Source organism: Lissotriton vulgaris, chromosome 11 (assembly GCF_964263255.1).
Source record: "Lissotriton vulgaris chromosome 11, aLisVul1.2, whole genome shotgun sequence".
NCBI classification, from domain to species: domain Eukaryota; kingdom Metazoa; phylum Chordata; class Amphibia; order Caudata; family Salamandridae; genus Lissotriton; species Lissotriton vulgaris.
The window spans coordinates 438487437-438506866 of NC_141699.1; positions in this window are offsets into that span (position 1 = coordinate 438487437).

Consider the following 19430-nt stretch of genomic DNA (forward strand, 5'->3'; position numbering starts at 1 on the left):
TCCACCTGCCTTGGTGCACAAATGAACAGAAACACGGGCTTCTCGATGGTGGCGTCAAAGACCAAAGGTTTATTACTGCAGGGACACAGAAGTCACAGAATCTACGCACGGGCAGAAACTAGGAGCCTGTTCGATTTGTACAAAGTGGGTTGCTCCTTATATACTAAAAATTGTGCTCTAGGCAAATATTTCACATGTCGGTACATTCCCAAACCTTTGTGTCTCTAAACAATAAATATTTGACGTTACACAGGAACCGTCGATAAAATCTGATACCAAACATCTACGAAGAGGGGTTCCCACTAGTTCATCACAATCCCCTGTCAATATTGCATTCAGGACCCGGACCGCCTCATCGTAAAGTTCGTTACCTCCCCCTAATAAAGATTTAGAAAGAAAGAAACAGAGCCAGGTGTGGAAGATAGAAAAGTGGGATAAGGGATGTTTGTGGGTCGTAAATGGGCAAGGCTACCGGCTTCGGCCGCCTAATCATGATCAGGTACAATGGACACGAAGACCAGTTTGGCAAGACTGGCCTCGGGCAGAGGAGGCAGCCTTTGTCGAGTCATGCAGCTACAGCGTGATCTGGTTTAAGGTGCACGTGTCATGTAAGAGGTGAATCTCCGGCTAAGGCTACGTGTCCTTTAATCAAAGTGGAGTAAATGAAATGATCAGAGACTATTGCATATGTGAGGGCAAGGAAACACAAAATGGCGGCCATGATCCAAGATGGATGCCGTGGGTATATCAGAAATATGTAAATGGAAGGAGTGCTCTTGCTCGTAGCGTAGCGAAAACACTAGGATATACTAAATGGATCATTTGCGGTTCACTGATACCAATATTATGTATTTTCGACAAACTTGAAAACACGGGTTCAAGTCGTCACGGAACCGTCACGGAACCTCAGACCCTCCTTTTGCCCTTACATAGGCAATTACTCAGTCTATGTCAGAATCTAGTTCTATGCTCATCAGGTCAGTGACATGTTGTTGTATCATCATCCTTTCTCGTGTCTTTTCTCCAAACGCAGGTGGTTTTCTGAGACAAGTCGTAGCACAAAGACTACACAGAGCAGGACCACACTGGATAATCAGACAACATGAGAATAGGAATACTAGGATGACACCAATGACCATTAGAACTTTCCATCCCCACGCTGAGATCAGAGTCCAAAACCACTCCATGAAGGACCAGTTTCCCTTGTCTACATGAATGGAGTCCGAAATCTTGTGCAACTTAGAGATTGCCTCGTAGACTGTTGGAGCATTATTAGGAATAAAGATACAGCAGCTCGATTGGATCATTCTGCATACCCCACCTCGATCTGCAAGTATAACGTCTAGAACCATACGGTTCTGCAACGTCATGAGCCTATCCGCCTGAAGCTCAGCTGTCAGATTGCTAAGGGCACCAGTAGTTTCAGTAATAGTAGATTCAACTACCCGTGTTAGCTGACGTATGTTTCTACTATTGGCCATAGGTCCCCAGAACGGAAGGAAGCCTTTGAAGAAGTCTCCAGCTTCCTGACCAGCGGTATCTTCCTTGCTGAAGACACCTCTCGCTACTCTTGTTCTGTGGTAATCAGGTGAAGCAGTGTATGTCGGTGGCAATAATCGAGCAATATAACATGATCCTGAGAAGTCGGCAGGCAACCATGTATAAGCTCTGTCTCGACAAATGAAATAGGTACCCCTAGCAGTAAGAAAGGCAGGGGAAGAGTTAGCCGGAAACACATAAGTCTCTACGCACTCACTCCTCCCTAGCTGAGCTCTCGGATTTCTCCCATTACCTTGCAAACAGACCTGACCTCGGTGAGGTACGACCCAGATTGGAGTTGAGCTTTTACGCTTGCTTTCTCCTAAACTAAGGCGATACTCTGAAGTATTCCAACTTAAATATACTCGCAATTCGTCTCTAGGGTATGATGGAGTATTATTGACGTCCTTGACCATATCAATAATTCCCTGGACTAAAGCTTTGTTAGCAGAGTTATATTTAGTGGAACGTGGTGGACGTGGAGGATAGGTTTCGAGAGCATAAGCAAAGATGGTTTGGAAGGCCTGAAATGATCCATTATAGCTGTAAGGCAAAACCAGATATGGAATACCTTTATCCATAGTGTGAGGTATCAAGCCACATACCCAGCAGTCTGTAGTGTTAACTACCAGTTGGTGTTGGTGCAAGAGCTGTACAAAAGTGTTGTTGGTGAATTCTGAGCGTCTGGCTTGCTCATGTTCCGGAAACGAGTGAAAAGAGTGTATAGAGGAAACAGTAGAAATAGCAGGATCAAGGGGAGGTACTGTAGAAACTGGCACAAAAATCAAATTTATGCTAAAGACGATTCCACCCACCAATGTTGCTAAAACAATCAAAAATGTAACGGCACATTGCATCAAGAAACATTTGCTGTGAAGAATTCTATTAAGTCTGTTTCTGCGAACGTAAATCACATTCTTTCGTTGCAGCGCAGGAAGCTCCATCTTCTACAATCCGCTCGCGACCACTGATGATGTGTACGTAGATGAAAATGCCTCTATCAGCCCTGGGAGTTCCCAGAACCAACAGAAAGATCGACCTTGTGTCAGACCCCTGCAAATTCAAACTAGGCACACAGCCACGACCCTACCGCTACCCAGACGGCAAGGCAATTTTTAAAAACAATAAACAATAGCAAACTTCCTGGCTGAAGGCAAAAGTTCAAAATATATATAAATATATCAAAATCACAGTATGCAGTTGCCTGCTTTATTAGTCCTTTTTATGGCTTCTAAGGTTGTATCTTTTCTTCGTTGGTACTGTCTGATCGGAAAATAGTGTATTACTAGCAGCTGTTGCAGAGTTTAAGTTCGCAGATAGCAAAGTTTCTTGTGATGCTGGAGACAAATGTTCAGTGTTCAAAGGAGTCCTTTCAGGAGGAGAGTCAAGTTTCAAAGTGTCAGTAATCAAATCGGCATCGCTGAAAGGGACAAATTTCGGAGTTGTTTCAGCTTCGGAGGCACCAATTCCCTTCTTCACCCAGTCGTCGTAAGGCAGCGGCAAAGGAACACGCTTTACATGAGAGGCGTGAATCCAATGTTTACGGCCAGCGACACGTACAGCTGTCCTCGTTGCCAGCAGGACCTGGAAGGGGCCGATGTAGCGAGGCTGAAGATTCTTTGTCCTCGCAAAATTTCTGACCACCACGTGGTCGCCGGGTTTCAGCTGATGCCCTGGACTCTCCGGAGGTTTTGGCAAAGCATCGAAGACCTGTTGATGAATAAGACTCAATTTAGCAGTCAAGTCGTAAAGGTAGTCTATCAACATAGGATATTCAATGGAACAAAAATGTTTAGGCCTCGGCACACCCCAGATATTTGCCGGACGGCCAAACACAATCTCATATGGAGAAAGCCCTATTCTAGAATGCACTGTTGCTCTCGTTGATAACAAGGCCAAAGGAAGTGCGTCTGGCCAGGCTAAACCTGTGGATGCTTGTATCTTGGCTATCTTAAGCTTCAGAGTGCCATTGTAACCCTCGACTAAACCAGCAGATTGGGGATGGTTTGCACTGTGGAATTTTTGTTTCACTCCTAGACCAGCACACACACTCTGCATAACTTTCCCTATAAACTCACTTCCGTTATCTGACCATACAATCCGTGGCATTCCAAACCTAGGGAAATATTCCTTGAGAAGAATTTTGGCAGTTGATAGGGCAGTGTTGTCCTTTAATGGGTATGCTTCTATCCACCTGGAAAAAGCACAAACTACCACCAGGACGTACTTTAAATTGTTGCAGCGTTCCATGTGAATGAAGTCTAACTGAATCACTTCAAAGGGGCAGGAAGGAGGAGCGAAATGACCAGCTGGAGTTGGAGTTCCCTTGCCAGGATTATGCATCAAGCACACCATACAATTTTTCACCACTCTCTCTGCACACTTACTGATTCCCTCATTCTTCCAAACCGGAGCTAACATCTTACATATCCCTTTAGAACTTATATGCGCCACTCCATGCGCCATCGTCACTACTGCAAGCACATATGCATCAGGCAACATCCAACGCTGCTGTTCTGTCAAATCAGTCCAACATCCATTCGAGTCCAACTTGCCCGTACTTTCTCTCCATACACGTTTCTCTTCCTCAGTCGCTTCTTTCTGAATCTCTTTCACACTTTCCATAGTGTCCTCACACATTCCAGACTCAGCAATCCATCTTGCAGACGTAGCAACGTACATTCTACTCATCGTGTCTCTAGCTGTCTGTTTAGCAGTTTCATCAGCAAAGGCATTCCCACGACCAACATCATCCGTGATTGCTTTATGAGCACTGCACTTCACAATCGCAACTTCAGTCGGCAAGGTTAGAGATTCCAACAAGTCGTTAACTAGCTGACCATGTTGGATCTTAGTCCCATGGGACGTAATGAAACCTCTTTCTCTCCACAACCGGCCAAAACTATGGGCCACGCCAAATGCGTACTGACTATCTGTAAACACATTCACTCTCTTTCCCTTAGCTAAAACACACGCTCTCGTTAGAGCTATTAATTCTGCAGCTTGGGCAGAATTCTGACTCACTCTTGCAGTTTCCACAATCGTCTTCAAAGTCGTTACCGCATAAGCAGCAGTCACATCACCATTCTCCAATTTAAAACATGACCCGTCCACGTACAGCGTACCATCTGGGTCGGACAGGGGAGTATCTTTTAAATCGATACGTCCTTTTGTCTCTTCCTCCGTTTTGAAATAACAGTCATGTGGCTCAGAATCACTCGACTCTTGATCAGTCGGCAACAATGTTGCTGGATTCAATACATTGCATCTTTTGATCTGAATATGACTCGCTAATAATGTCAGCTCGTAACCAGATAATCTCGCACTAGTAAGGTGTTGAGTCTTCGTTCGGTTCATGAGTGTATCCACTGCATGAGGAACCATGACCACTAGCATATTGTTCATCACCAAACCAGCAGATTGTCGAATGGAAGCTGCAGCTGCCGCTGTAGCCCTCAAACAACTAGGTAACGCTCTGGCTACCGGATCTAATGTTGATGAAAAATACGCACAAGGGCGTTGTTTATCACCAAATTTCTGTGTCAGAACACTCAACGCGCAACCTTCTCTTTCGTGAACGTAGAGCGTGAATGGCTTGCTGTAATCAGGTGTACCTAATACAGGAGCTGAACACAATGCTTTTCGTAATTCAGTAAAACTCTCTTGGCATTCATCAGACCATGGCACCGGACTTGGAACATTTTTCCCAGTCAAAGCTACCAACGGTTTTGCTAAAAGAGAAAAATTTGGGATCCACTGCCTACAGTAAGAGGTAATACCTAGGAAGGCACGTACTTCTCTCTGTGTGCGTGGAACACTCATCTGCGTAATTGCTTTTATTCTTTCTGGGGTCAACTTCCTTCCCTCCTTTGATAAGAGGTGACCTAGGTAGGTTACCTCTTGGCAGCAGTATTGCATCTTGGAAGGAGATACCTTATGATTCAAATTGGACAAATGATGCAATAACGAAATCGTAGCTGCTTTGCAAGTTTCCTTGTCATCGGCAGCCACTAAAAGATCGTCTACGTATTGTACTAGGGCAGAACCTGGAGGAAGGACAAAAGAATCTAGCTGACTTTTTAAAGCTTGACTATAAATGGATGGACTTTCACAATAGCCTTGTGGAGCGCGTTTAAATCTGAAACTGCGACCTCCTAGACAGAAGCCGAAAATATCCCTACTCTCTTCGGCTATCGGAATGCTAAAGAAAGCATTCTTTAGGTCTATAACTGAGAACCATGTAGCTGTAGCAGGTATCAATGTTAACAAGGCAGTAATGTCTGGCACTACAGGAAACTGCGGAATTACAATCTTATTAACTTCTCTAAGGTCTATGACAAACCTATAAACTGGAGGTTTTGTAGGGTCAGTTCGCTTTAGAATCGGTAATACAGGACTGTTACAGACATTTCCTCTAGTTTCTTCAACTACACCCTTCTTAATCAAGTCTTGCACAATCAATAAAAGTGCACGCTCACCTTCACTCGATATTTTATACTGGGGAATTCTTGGAAATTTCACATTTGCTTTCAAAGTCACTGCATACGGTGGAATTTCTAGGAGACCTACATCATTAGGACCAGTCGCCCAAAGAGAATCAGGGAGTGAACGGAGCTCCGGCGGGAGTGCGTCCATTGACAAGTACATCGGAGAGGTGATGTTTTTACCCAGTGTAAGCTGTACTCCTTCCGGAGAGCAGTACAATGTCGCATATAGTCGCTTTAACAAATCTAAACCAAGCAGATTTTCATTACAACCTGTCGTCAAAATCAGGGGTGCTTTCAATTGGCACGGTCCAACAGAAATAGACAAAGGACCAGATATCGGATTGTACACAGGGGCGCCTGAAAAACCTACGGAAACATTTGTTGAGCCAGACAAAGGTGCACCAGGGAGTTTCGCATGCATGATAGAACTTTTTGCGGCACCAGTATCCAACAGAAACGGTTCGACTACACCTGATGTTGCTACTGCGACATAAGGCCCACTCTGATCCACTGGAACTGATACTACTCCCTCTCTCTGTCCATGGCTGTCCTAGTACCCATTTTGTTGAAAACCCTCTTCTACTTCACAATAATCTTCAACAAGATATTGCTGAGATCTATTTTGCTGAACAGATTGTCCATTTCGTTGATCAAAGTGATTGGATGGACGATCATTAGTTTGTGGAGGCATAGCACCTCGTCCTCGTCCTCTAGAATTCTGCACAAAACCACCACGACCTCTCTGAGCTGCTGCTGCATTATTTTGCGCTAAGATCGGACATTCATTTTTATAGTGACCCTCTTTCTTGCAGTACGCGCATTGATTCCATTGATATTGAGGTCTTGATGTACTATAATCTGTCCTTTGGTATGAGTTCTGCTGCGTATTAGTCTGGTTCGCGCGAGGCGGATACGCCTGCTGCAAAAGAACTTTAGTTTTTAAATCTTTCGTTTTCTTTTCTGATTTTTCCTTTTCCTCTTTATCTCTATTTTCGTAGTACTGCGCAGTCGCAAGTATTTGCGCTGTCGTAGATACAGCCCACGCACTTTCTGAGTCTTTTAATTTATTGCATAATTCAGGTAACAAATTATGCACAAATTTATCGACAAACAATCTTTGCCCTCCTTCTGTACTCATGTCCTGGCCACTATGATCCACAAAAGTCTCTTCGAACCTCGTGAAGAAGTCCGAGACACTTTCGTCTTTCTTTTGCCTACATGCTGACAACTTGTCCCAATTAACACGCAATGCTGGCATCAGAGTTTTCATTAGATCAATTATTCTACCTGGCAGATTAGCGATCAAAGGTTCGGGTTTCGCACCACCTATTTGTTGACCATCTGCTGCAGTGATAGCTGCCCAATCACCACCTAAAGCAGCCTGATGATCTTCTCTACGAATTTTAGCCCACACTGGTTGCGGAACTACGTTACCAAATAACATATCAATGTCGGCTAAGTTCATTATACAAGCCTCAACTGTCTGTGTTAATTCCTTGTAATATCCGGCTGGATTCTTACGCGGATCTGGCAAGGCCTGCTTTACTGCTAACACTTCTGCTCGTTTCCATGGAATGTGTATCCACACTCGTTGGAACTGCGCTGGAGCACCTGCAATACCAGCATTATCATCACGTGGCACTGCTTCGCGCCAGATTGGAGGAACTTCCCTCATAGGATATTGGCGACTTAGCTTCATTTTACCTTTCTCTAAATCTCTCGGAGAACGAAGAGATGGATCATTCCTAAAACTTAAAATGAGTTCCATCGCTTGCTTTATTTTCTCACCCACTATCATTCCAGCAGCAAACTCCTTTTGAACCCTAATTAAATCTTCCAAATCTGATTCGACATCGTCTTCTTCTATTTCTTCACGTAACAACGAGCACATCTCATCAAAGACGTATCGTTGCGTTGGTTCTCCCCACTGCATAAATGTGTCTAACACATCTCTCGTACTATATCTTCTACCCTTCGAAATCCATCTGAGAGCCGTGGAGTCTAAAACTCCCCGTTCCTCAGTACTAGGAAGCTGACTCCGTCTCTGTACAGAGTCAGGAGTAGGAGTCTTAATCAGAGTTTTATATATAGGAGACAGCATATTAGTAACTGAATCAGTGATTCTTCGACGAACAGAAAGTGGAGTTAGTACACTCGCAGACATAGAGAACGCAGTGGAGGTAGGAATAGATGAGGAAGCAGTAGGAGTATCGAGAAAAATAGCTTCTGGAGCAGTAGGTACAGAGGTAGGTATAAGAGTTGGCAGTGTAGGAAGAGGAGGAGCTGTAGGAACATTTACATTCACCACAGGAAGTACAGGAACTTGGTTCTGAGGGACAGGAGCAGGAGCACCAGGTTGTCCAGCAACCGGCAATTGAACATTCGGGACGAGCGGAGCCGTAGCACCTTGTGCATACGGTGGAGGTGACCGTAACAGATAAGACAGCAGAGGATCGTTTTCGGAGTCCTCCAATATCTTAGCCATTTTCGATGGCAAGGCAGGATAGCACTTGTCAATCGCTAGGTTATGCTCCCTAATGGCTACATCTATGACCTTCTCACACTCGTTAGCCTGCAACTGTTTAGTCGCTTGCTCTAGAGTTAACCCTTCTTGTTCTTTCTGTTCTTTCTTCAACCTTTTCATTTCTCTCTGTTTGGATTCTTTCCGCCAATAACGGAAGGAATCAAACATTGCCGGCCGGGCTTTCTTCTTGAACAATTTCGCTTCTAAATTGTCGAGAATCTCTTGCTCAAAACTACCATGCAGTGGCCAACTAAGGACACCATCCTTCTTACAATAGCGGACCCATATCTCATTATAAGTTATAGGACCCACGCCATACTTACAATATAAATCATATAGGGGAGTCCCAATCGGAGGAACCAGACAAGAGTCCTCCAATCGCGAGTCACTGTTGCAACTAAAACAAGACAACATTTTCCGACTTACCATTTTCAGTCCGGAACACAAAACAAACAAAACACGGAACAAATATGTGCACTCGAACCAAGAACTTAGGCCTACCAAAACGAACTGATGTATCGATACCCAAACTAAACCAAATAGATTATCGTAACTAGAACAACCAATGATAATCTAACAAAACCAAACCAAACCAAGAACCGATCAAGGATTTTTAACAATCCTCACAAAGTAACCAGCTAGCTATCACTAAATACTTAACTGAGGCACTGAAGACGTCACCAAGGAGAAACCCGTCACGTTTCGCCGTACTAAGGACTGCACCACTTCGGATCCAAGACAGGGCGACGGTCAAGGCAACGGCCCACTGCAGCCGTCCTGAACGGGAAACCCTCGTGGAAGAGAACTTTGGGCCACTTTTGCGATATGCCGGGATCGATGAAGTGGGGCGCCTCCCTCAGGAATCTTCACACGAAGCTTCTCGAACTCTTCAGGCTTTTGGACCGGTACCGAATGACGTCGCCCCACGTTGGGCGCCAATTGGAGTTCTGGACTTTTTGGTTCCGTCCAGAGGTGTCAGGGTACAACACCCAAAGACCCCGGAGTTCCACCTGCCTTGGTGCACAAATGAACAGAAACACGGGCTTCTCGATGGTGGCGTCAAAGACCAAAGGTTTATTACTGCAGGGACACAGAAGTCACAGAATCTACGCACGGGCAGAAACTAGGAGCCTGTTCGATTTGTACAAAGTGGGTTGCTCCTTATATACTAAAAATTGTGCTCTAGGCAAATATTTCACATGTCGGTACATTCCCAAACCTTTGTGTCTCTAAACAATAAATATTTGACGTTACACAGGAACCGTCGATAAAATCTGATACCAAACATCTACGAAGAGGGGTTCCCACTAGTTCATCACAATCCCCTGTCAATATTGCATTCAGGACCCGGACCGCCTCATCGTAAAGTTCGTTACCTCCCCCTAATAAAGATTTAGAAAGAAAGAAACAGAGCCAGGTGTGGAAGATAGAAAAGTGGGATAAGGGATGTTTGTGGGTCGTAAATGGGCAAGGCTACCGGCTTCGGCCGCCTAATCATGATCAGGTACAATGGACACGAAGACCAGTTTGGCAAGACTGGCCTCGGGCAGAGGAGGCAGCCTTTGTCGAGTCATGCAGCTACAGCGTGATCTGGTTTAAGGTGCACGTGTCATGTAAGAGGTGAATCTCCGGCTAAGGCTACGTGTCCTTTAATCAAAGTGGAGTAAATGAAATGATCAGAGACTATTGCATATGTGAGGGCAAGGAAACACAAAATGGCGGCCATGATCCAAGATGGATGCCGTGGGTATATCAGAAATATGTAAATGGAAGGAGTGCTCTTGCTCGTAGCGTAGCGAAAACACTAGGATATACTAAATGGATCATTTGCGGTTCACTGATACCAATATTATGTATTTTCGACAAACTTGAAAACACGGGTTCAAGTCGTCACGGAACCGTCACGGAACCTCACACCCTCGCCACACTCAAGGCCTCCGCCACCTATTACAACAACAAGATAGCCGCATGGGTCACCAAAGACCTCAGGACCACCAGTGCACCTGTTGGAAGCTGTAGAGGAGCTGGCTCCACAACTAAACACCATACAGCTACACCGCACACAAGAGCACCACATGCAGACACCACCAACTCATCAGGACCGCCAACAGGACAGCCTAGACTGCAACGCACACAACAGCAAACAGCACATCAACATCGTGATTGAACTCACAACTCCCACCTACAACACCAATGACAAAGCACCATCGCAAGACCTGGGTGACTCACTGTCCACCTTCTGACACCGTAAGATTGTGGACATCCATAACAGCTTCCACTCCGCTACCCCCACACACAAACAAGTCACCCCCCCCTTAGACCAACACCCACAAAAATAGCCTGACCGCCCAGTACTACGTCAGTGATGAAGTCACCATCAGGACCATGGACTTCATCGACTCCGGATCCCCATCTGACACATGGCTTCTCAACATTTTCAACAAATCCAGCTAAGCCAGCGCACATCTTCTCCCAAAAACAATCCACATCTCCTTCGAGACAGCTACCTTCAGTGGGAGCTGGGAGAATGCTGAGCTCAACGTCTTAGTGAATATACAAAAAGCGGACCACAAATACCTCAAGAACTTCAGGGCCATCTCCCCTTCACAGAAAAGGTCACATAGAAGATCGTCAACAGACTGCTGACCCGCTACCTCGAAGACAACAACATCATGGGACCATCCCAGTCTGGATTCTGCTGCAGCCACAGCACGGACACCGCCCTAATCACCGCCAACAACGACATCAGCATCCTCATGGACAAAGGAGAAACAGCCGCCCTCATCCTTCTAGACCTATCACCAGCCTTCCACACGGTCTGCCAAGACACCTTAACAGCACGCATCCATGACGCTAGAATCCAAGATATTGCCCTGGCCTGGGCCACATCCTTCCTCTCCCGCAGGGCCCAGAGCGTATGCCTCCCACACTTCCATTCCAAGACCACTGAGACCATCCGCAGCGTCCCACAGGGATCATCCCTCAGCCCGACGTTGATCAATATCCACATGGCACCACTCACCCATGTTGCACTACAACATAGCCTCAACATCATCTCCTACGCCAATTGCACACAGCTGATCATATCCCTCACCAAAGAACCACACACTGCCAAAGGAAACCTCCACAGAGGAATGTAGGCCGTTGCCAAATGGAAGAAGGACAGCAGACTGAAGCACAATTCTGACTAAATGGAGGACCTCATCCACGGCCCCACCACCTCAGCCTGTGACGACTCCTGTTGGCCAACATCGCTAGGAACTGCCCCAGAACCCACCAACCACTCACACAATCTGTGGGTCATCCTCAAATTCTCCCTCACCATGAACAAGCAGGACAATGCCATCTCGTCTTCCTATTTCAACACCATCTGAATGCCCCACAGGATCTTGAAATGGATCACCTCAAACACATGAGAAACAGTCATCTGGGCCCTCTCCACGAGCTCGCCTGGATTTCAGGAACGCCCCCTATGCAGCTACAACAACCAAACACATGAGAGGGCTGCAACGCATCCAGAACGCCTTGTAACGTATGATCGTCGATTTCCCCAACACGGCCACATCACACCACACTTGAGAGGCCTGCACTGGCTCCCTGTCAACAACAGGATCACCTGCAGACTCATCATCCACACACACAAAGCTCCTAACCACTCCGGACCACCATAACATAACAACCGACTTAGCTTCTACACACCCACCCGCAGCCTCCGCTCTACAAACCTCGCACTTGCCACAGTCCCTCACTTCCAGAAAACCACCATCAGTGACAGATCCTCCTCCTACCTTGCCTCAAAGACCTAGAACACACTCCTTAAAAGGCTACAAGTGACCCAGGACCTGCTGGCCTTCAGAAGACTTCACCAGACCTGGATTTTCGATGCGCCCCCCCCCCCACGAGCGCATTGAGACCCTCACGGGTAGGTAGGGCGCTCAAAAATTGAATAGATTGATTGTTTGATAGATGGCTTAGCCAAATTGTGTGTGTAGGATTTGGAGAGCTGTAGATGATAGTTACAATGAGGGTGGTCAGGCTGTTGGTGTGATACCGGATGTACCGATGTATGACAATGCGGAGTTTGCCCTCGGTGTTCTATGTGACTCTGGGGGTGTACCTCGTTAAGTTGGACCAGTCATAATCCTGGTTTTGGTGTGTGGTCCCTGTGGGTTTTGGACTATCCGTCTGTGATGGCTATGTAGAAGTGGTGTTCTGATGTTGTGTACTACCACGTTACAGTAATGAAGGCGATGTGTGGTGCTGTTGTGTTGACGAGGTAACAGTACAATGTGGTGCTGCTGGAAGTTGCGTGTGTGCTGTACAAGGCCCTTAACCTGGTTGTACGTAGACGCACTGTTATGTGGGGCTGCATTGTGTTGCCAGTATGAGTTGCACACACAGGCTGAGAAGCTGTCATGGGTGTGTTTCTGGTAGCGTGATACCAGGTGGATGATTGTCTGGTGTTCACTGTGTGGAGGGTGGCTGGAGCAAGAGTCTGTTGTGTCACATGAGTCAGGAAATGAGCTGAGCATCTTGCAGTGTGCTTGTTGCCGGTGCTGACGGACCTGCCTTTGTCATGGAGGTTGTGCAACAGTGGCACAGACAAGCTGCTGCATGCTTTAAGAATAGATGGATGGAGGAGTATCTTGTAGGCGTGTGTGGTCCAGGATCTGGCCACTCGGTGCTGCGTTGTGCCTGGGGATGCAGCAGCAGGAATGAGTGAACACATGACGGCAGATGGAGTATGGCAACATGCTAAACAAGCACACAAATCCAAGGATTCTAGCAGGGCACAAAGTGACATGTGTATGTGAAGGCTGGAGTGTCTGGTCACCCATGGGTCACCGTGAGCTAAATGTGTGAACAGCCGCCAAACCTCATGGGCACAGGATTAGACAGCCTAAGGCCAAGCGGGCACAGGACACACACGTCAGCAGGTGTAGCCTGCACGTCGTGTGTAGCAAGCTAAACAACACATACACAACCATGTACGTCAGGCACTATATGGTACATTTGCCATTTCCAACAGAATGCATGTTGTCACTGTACACGTAATCACATATGAACAATCATCGTAAACAATGCCACATTGAACGCATGTAGACTGGCAAGAGATGTACATTTACAGCAATGAGGCACAATGTACTGTGGTAAACACACTTACTACACAATAGGATAACATTGTTTGTGAGGCCATGCTGCATTAGCCAATGTACATGCCCAGTGGCATTGCTCTGAAGACAACAACAGTCATGCAATGATGTCACCTGTAATGTGGATGAAAGATTCTCCACACGACTGCCAGGGACTGGCCGCACCTTTGATCATCAGAGTGGTGCGATGCTGAAAGGGTTCCATCTCCAAATAGCCCCTTGGTCTGAGTACAAATGACAGACACAAAAGGGAGATCAGGCGAGGGAAGGAGAGGATGGGAAGTGCATGGAGGGAGATCTGAAACAAAGTAAAACAAGCATAAGAATTCAATACATTTGTCACAGAATCACAGAATACCTTCCGACCTACACTGTACCAGTCACACCTGTGAAGTGTAACCACTGCCACTGTACCCTATGTGTGATCACAGATTTAGCAATGAGAATAGATCAGATGCTTGAACACCAACAGATACATAGGTAGTACAGTTTCTCACCTAAACAAAGCAAGTGTAACGCTCACAAGGTTGCTACTAGGCAATTAGATCCATGCGGCCATCAAATATTTCACAGTGTATGATTGAGGGCCCTAATCTCAGAAAATGTTATGTATAGTAGTGCTACTGACACAAAGCCAACAATCCGTATTTAGCCCTGTGAATCTGTAAGGGCCATGACAGGAAAGTAGACATCACCCGCAAGAGCCGTTAGCAGCTCCTCCAATGTGGAAGGGAATGACCTAAACACAAGGAAGCCCCACAGGAGCCAGTCATTGGCTCTTGCAACTGTGCCCCACTATGCTAAATATGACAAGTAGGTGGGACCAAACTCAACAGCGAGCAATGAGGAACAAAGCCACACAAATAAGCCTACCGTGACCATGAGATGCTGCACGGCACAAGATAATCCTGTGAATTACCTCACTCGACTGGTGCCACGGAGATTAAACATTTGCTACAGTCCAACATAGTGATGACATCAGCCCAACATACCTGGCATCATGGGAATGAAAAGTTAACATCAACTCACCGAGAAGGCTAGCGAAGCAGTGTTCTCCACCGGCACTGAGGTAACAACATGACACTGACATGACATACTGCCACAAGGGGCAATGCATCCGTGCAAACAGACTCACAGGACAGTTGACAGAACATGTGGGACATACACAGGCCCACACCGACACAACATGGTTTTCTGGAAATCAAACTGTACTGGCCCACAAGGTTGAGTGGATGATTCAGACACATCTTGCTGCACACAGTGAGGCTGCAATTCTCCATGGAGCCTGTGTTTGTGATGTCACACACAATGGCAACCCGTGGTATTCGCAATGTGTCAGGGTCAATATTACCACACATTGATGCATTCAACAAAGTCAATACTCAACAACAGTTGAATGTCAAGAAAGGTGAGTGTCTTCTCATGGGAGTGGCGCAGCATGAAATTTGATACATGGTAATGTGACATGTATGCATGGGCCTACAACATGCGCATGAACAGTTTCCATTCATTTAAAAACCATACCAACAAACAACAGCCTGTTTGGAATCCTTACCCAAACTGACATTTCCACATGTCCGTGTAGGGAACGCAGATTCATCCGACTTTGCTATCATCAAGAGGAATTGCAGGAGGACCAAGATGACACGAACAGACAACAGGCAGGGGGAACATCCTTTACAACGCGGATGTTACACCGCAGTTCCCTTACAACGCAACTTTTACAACGCAAGTTGTAACAACATATTGCGCTGGGGGCACTCCAGGATAGTAAATAGTTTAATTTACTATCCAACTCCTCCCCTACTATCCACAGGGACTGGAGTTGGAATAGTAAATTAAACTATTCACTATCCAGCCCCCAACAACGCAAGTCGTGGTAACGACTTGCGTTGTAAAACATGCGTCATAAAGTACTGCGATGTAAAACATCGCGTTGTAATGACATACATCCACAGGCAGGGCAACCTGGAAAGGACAGGAACACAAGGAATCCCGTACTGAATATATTAACTCAGACATGGTCATGTACAAAACACTAACAATGTAGTACACTTGTACATTCAAAGTTCACTCATTGCGCTCATGTGTGCGGCATGACATCGGCACTTGTGTGACACTGCACCACAAACATCAAAGTGACACAGTCTGCTGGACACACAGTATGCGACACATGTCACTCTATGGTAGTAGCATGAACACTATTTTACAGGTACTCACCGTTATGTGAAGAAGTTGCGTATGAGCGTATGAGCTGACTCCGGATATCATCATCATTCTCCTCATCGCTAGCATCCTGGCCAAGGCCTTCATCCTCAACGGGTGGATGTTCCTCATCATCAGGATCCAGGATGAGTGACATGTCCTTCTCCACTGCCATGTTGTGCAGCATGCAGCACACAATGAAGATGTTACACACCTTGAGCGGGGCGTATGGTAGGGATCCCCCTGTCTTGTCGAGACACCTGAACCGGCTCTTCAGGAGTCCAAACGTACGCTCCATCACACGCCTGGTCTGCCCGTGTGCATTATTGTACCGTTGGTCTGCAGCAGTTCTGAGGTTGCATAGTGGAGTCATGAGCCACGGCATGTTTGGATATCCGGCGTCTCCTACAACAATACATCATGGCAATGAGTGTCTAATGAGAAGCCGTGAGAGAGATAAATTACATTGAGACATACATGAGAAACAGTGTTTACCCACCAACAAGACATGCCCAAAGGTTGCGCAGCAGCAGCATCATCTGTGGTACCCTACTCCGCCTCATGATGAATGCATTGTGGCACGATCCTGGAAAACATGCACAAACATGGGAAATCATCATGTTAGCAAGACACACCCCCAGGGCATTTATGGAGCAGTAATGTTTCCTGTTGCGGAAGGCCTGGTCCTGAGCCTTTGGTGGCACCAGTCCAACATGTGTCCCATCAATGGACCCAATTACATGTGGCATGTGTCCCAGGGCATAGAATTCACCCTTGACATTGGTCAACTCTTCTGGAGTAGGGAACTTAATGAATTCATTAATGTGCTCCAGCATAGCAGCTAAGACATCACGTAGTACACGGCTGAACATGGTCTGGGACATCCCCCCACATCAGCTATGGTGAATTGGAACGTACCTGTGGCAAAGAAATGTAGGGCTGCCATCACCTTTACCTTGGGTGTCAGCGCAGTTGAATACCTGTGTCGCGGTTGGAGATGTGGTTCCAGCCTGTCCGTCAACTTCTGAATCAACTATCGAGTGAATCTGTAGCGGCGGATGCCATCCCGTTCCCTCATGGCATCCAAGTCAGGCAATGGCCTTGGCAGAGGGGGTGCCCTGCACAACATGTTTGGGGAGAAAGGTGTACAAATATCAGCAAACAACAATTCCAATGTACATAGCACAATCAACACTGCTTCAACACATCAAATCACAAATGATTCTGCCGTGGGCTATATATCATGGACACTTATGCCAGCTAGTTGGTACTCCTACAAGAAAACTGATTCAACTGTTGTCTGTGAAATGGACATGACATGCACACCCATTTTCAGCTGGGCTGGTCTGAGTTAGTAGAACAATGTCGAGTGTGGCTTAAACAAACCACGAAGAATGCGGTCCTTTGAATTCGTTTAACATTAGGATTGCATTTTGTGATTACTGTACCACAGAGTAAGATGTCGTTATATGCTAGAACTCTTCCTGATGAAACGAGCGAATAGGCATGCATTTGGTTTAAACAGAACACGGAAGTTTAGAATTTAGTCCGTGGACATTAGTCTCTGACTGAATAGATTTGTTTTATTTGAGTATTTTCACTCTATCACTGAATGTTAAGGTCCCGAATGTTTTCCTGTTTGAAGTGAAAAATGTTAAAAATGAACAATTAAATACAACGATGAAATCGATAAAAAATCAGTCGTAATGTGTTCATTAAAAGGATTGGCATAAAAATCGATGATACACATAAATGAACTAGAGAAGAAACCTAGCAGTTTCATTTAAAAGGAGCGCATTCTTCGTGGTTTGTTTAAGCCACACTCGACATAAGTTATCTTAAGGCACTGCAGACTCAGTGCGACAAGGATAGCGCCAAAACGAACATTGTAGAAACGGTCATTATCAATAAAGGTGTGTACGAAGATAATATTGTTTCGATTAGTAGAACAATGTATCATGTCAGTGACACACGGGTTGCTCAGACGTGAGTCCCTTGCTCACTTTGCCACTGATTCAAGCAAGCCGGGCTGAAGACGGCTGAAATGCCAGAAACCGGTCCTCGGAAGCTTGTTTCCGGTCCAGGGATGGCATGACTTGGCAGCTCGGGCTGGACTGTTCCCATGAGGCACAGGGTCAGACTGATTTGCATATGGCCATGTCTGAACTGGGGTGGCAGAGAGGGCTAAAGAACGGTGATGGATTAAACCCAGATCTGTTGACTGGGTGTGAGTGTTTGATTGGTTCAGATGCTCCGTCTATCGCCACCTCCTTTTGTACCGCTTTGTTCGGCATAAGTTGGCAGGGTATGCTCAGACGTGAGTCCCTTGCTCACTTTGCCACTGGATTCCAGCAAGCCGGGCTGAAGACGGCTGAAATGCCAGAAACCGGTCCTCGGAAGCTTGTTTCCCGTCCAGGGAAGGCATGGCTTGGCAGTTCGGGCTAGACTGTTCCCATGAGGCGCATGGTCAGACTGATTTGCATATGGCCATGTCTGAACTGGGGTGGCAGAGTGGGCTAAAGAAAGGTGATGGATTAAAACCAGAACTGTTGAATGGGTGTGAGTGTTTGATTGGTTCAGATGCTCCGTCCATCAGCACCCCCCTTTTGTACTGCTTTGTTCGCCATAAGTTAGCAGGGTATGCTCAGACGTGAGTCCCTTGCTCACTTTGCCACTGGATTCAAGCAAGCCGGGCTGAAGACGGCTGAAATGCCAGAAACTGGTCCTCGGAAGCTTGTTTCCGGTCCAGGGAAGGCATGGCTTAGCAGTTCGGGCTGGACTGTTCCCATGAGGCACAGGGTCAGACTGATTTGCATATGGCCATGTCTGAACTGGGGGGGCAGAGTGGGCTAAAGAACGGTGATGGATTAAACCCAGATCTGTTGACTAGGTGTGAGTGTTTGATTGGTTCAGATGCTCCTTCCATCACCACCCCCTTTTGTATTGCTTTGTTCCTCATAGGTTGGCAGGGTATGCTCAGATGTGAGTTCCTTGCTCACTTTGCCACTGGATTCAAGCAAGCCGGGCTGAAGATGGCTGAAATGCCAGAAACTGGTCCTCGGAATCTTGTTTCCAGTCCAGGGAAGGCATGGCTTGGCAGTTCGGGCTGGACTGTTCCCATGAGGCACAGGGTCAAACTGATTTGCATATGGCCATGTCTGAACTGGGGTGTCAGAGTGGGCTAAAGAACGGTGATGGATTAAACCCAGATCTGTTGACTGGGTGTGAGTGTTTGATTGGTTCCGATGCTCCATCCATCACCACCCCCTTTTGTACCACACTTCACGTGACCTGCATGAGAATGTTGTCAACACATCCAGACAGCTGACTGCAAGGAACACACCCATGTCAAATGTGCTATATATTTAACATTTCTGTGATATTGTGCCTGAGTTGTACATTTGACAAAACTACACCACAGCCATCCTCAGAATGCAGATCTGTATGTCTGTGGACAAATGTTCTATGATGCCATCACACACATGAGCTGTAGAAATGGCCCTGTGGCATGGTGTGCATACA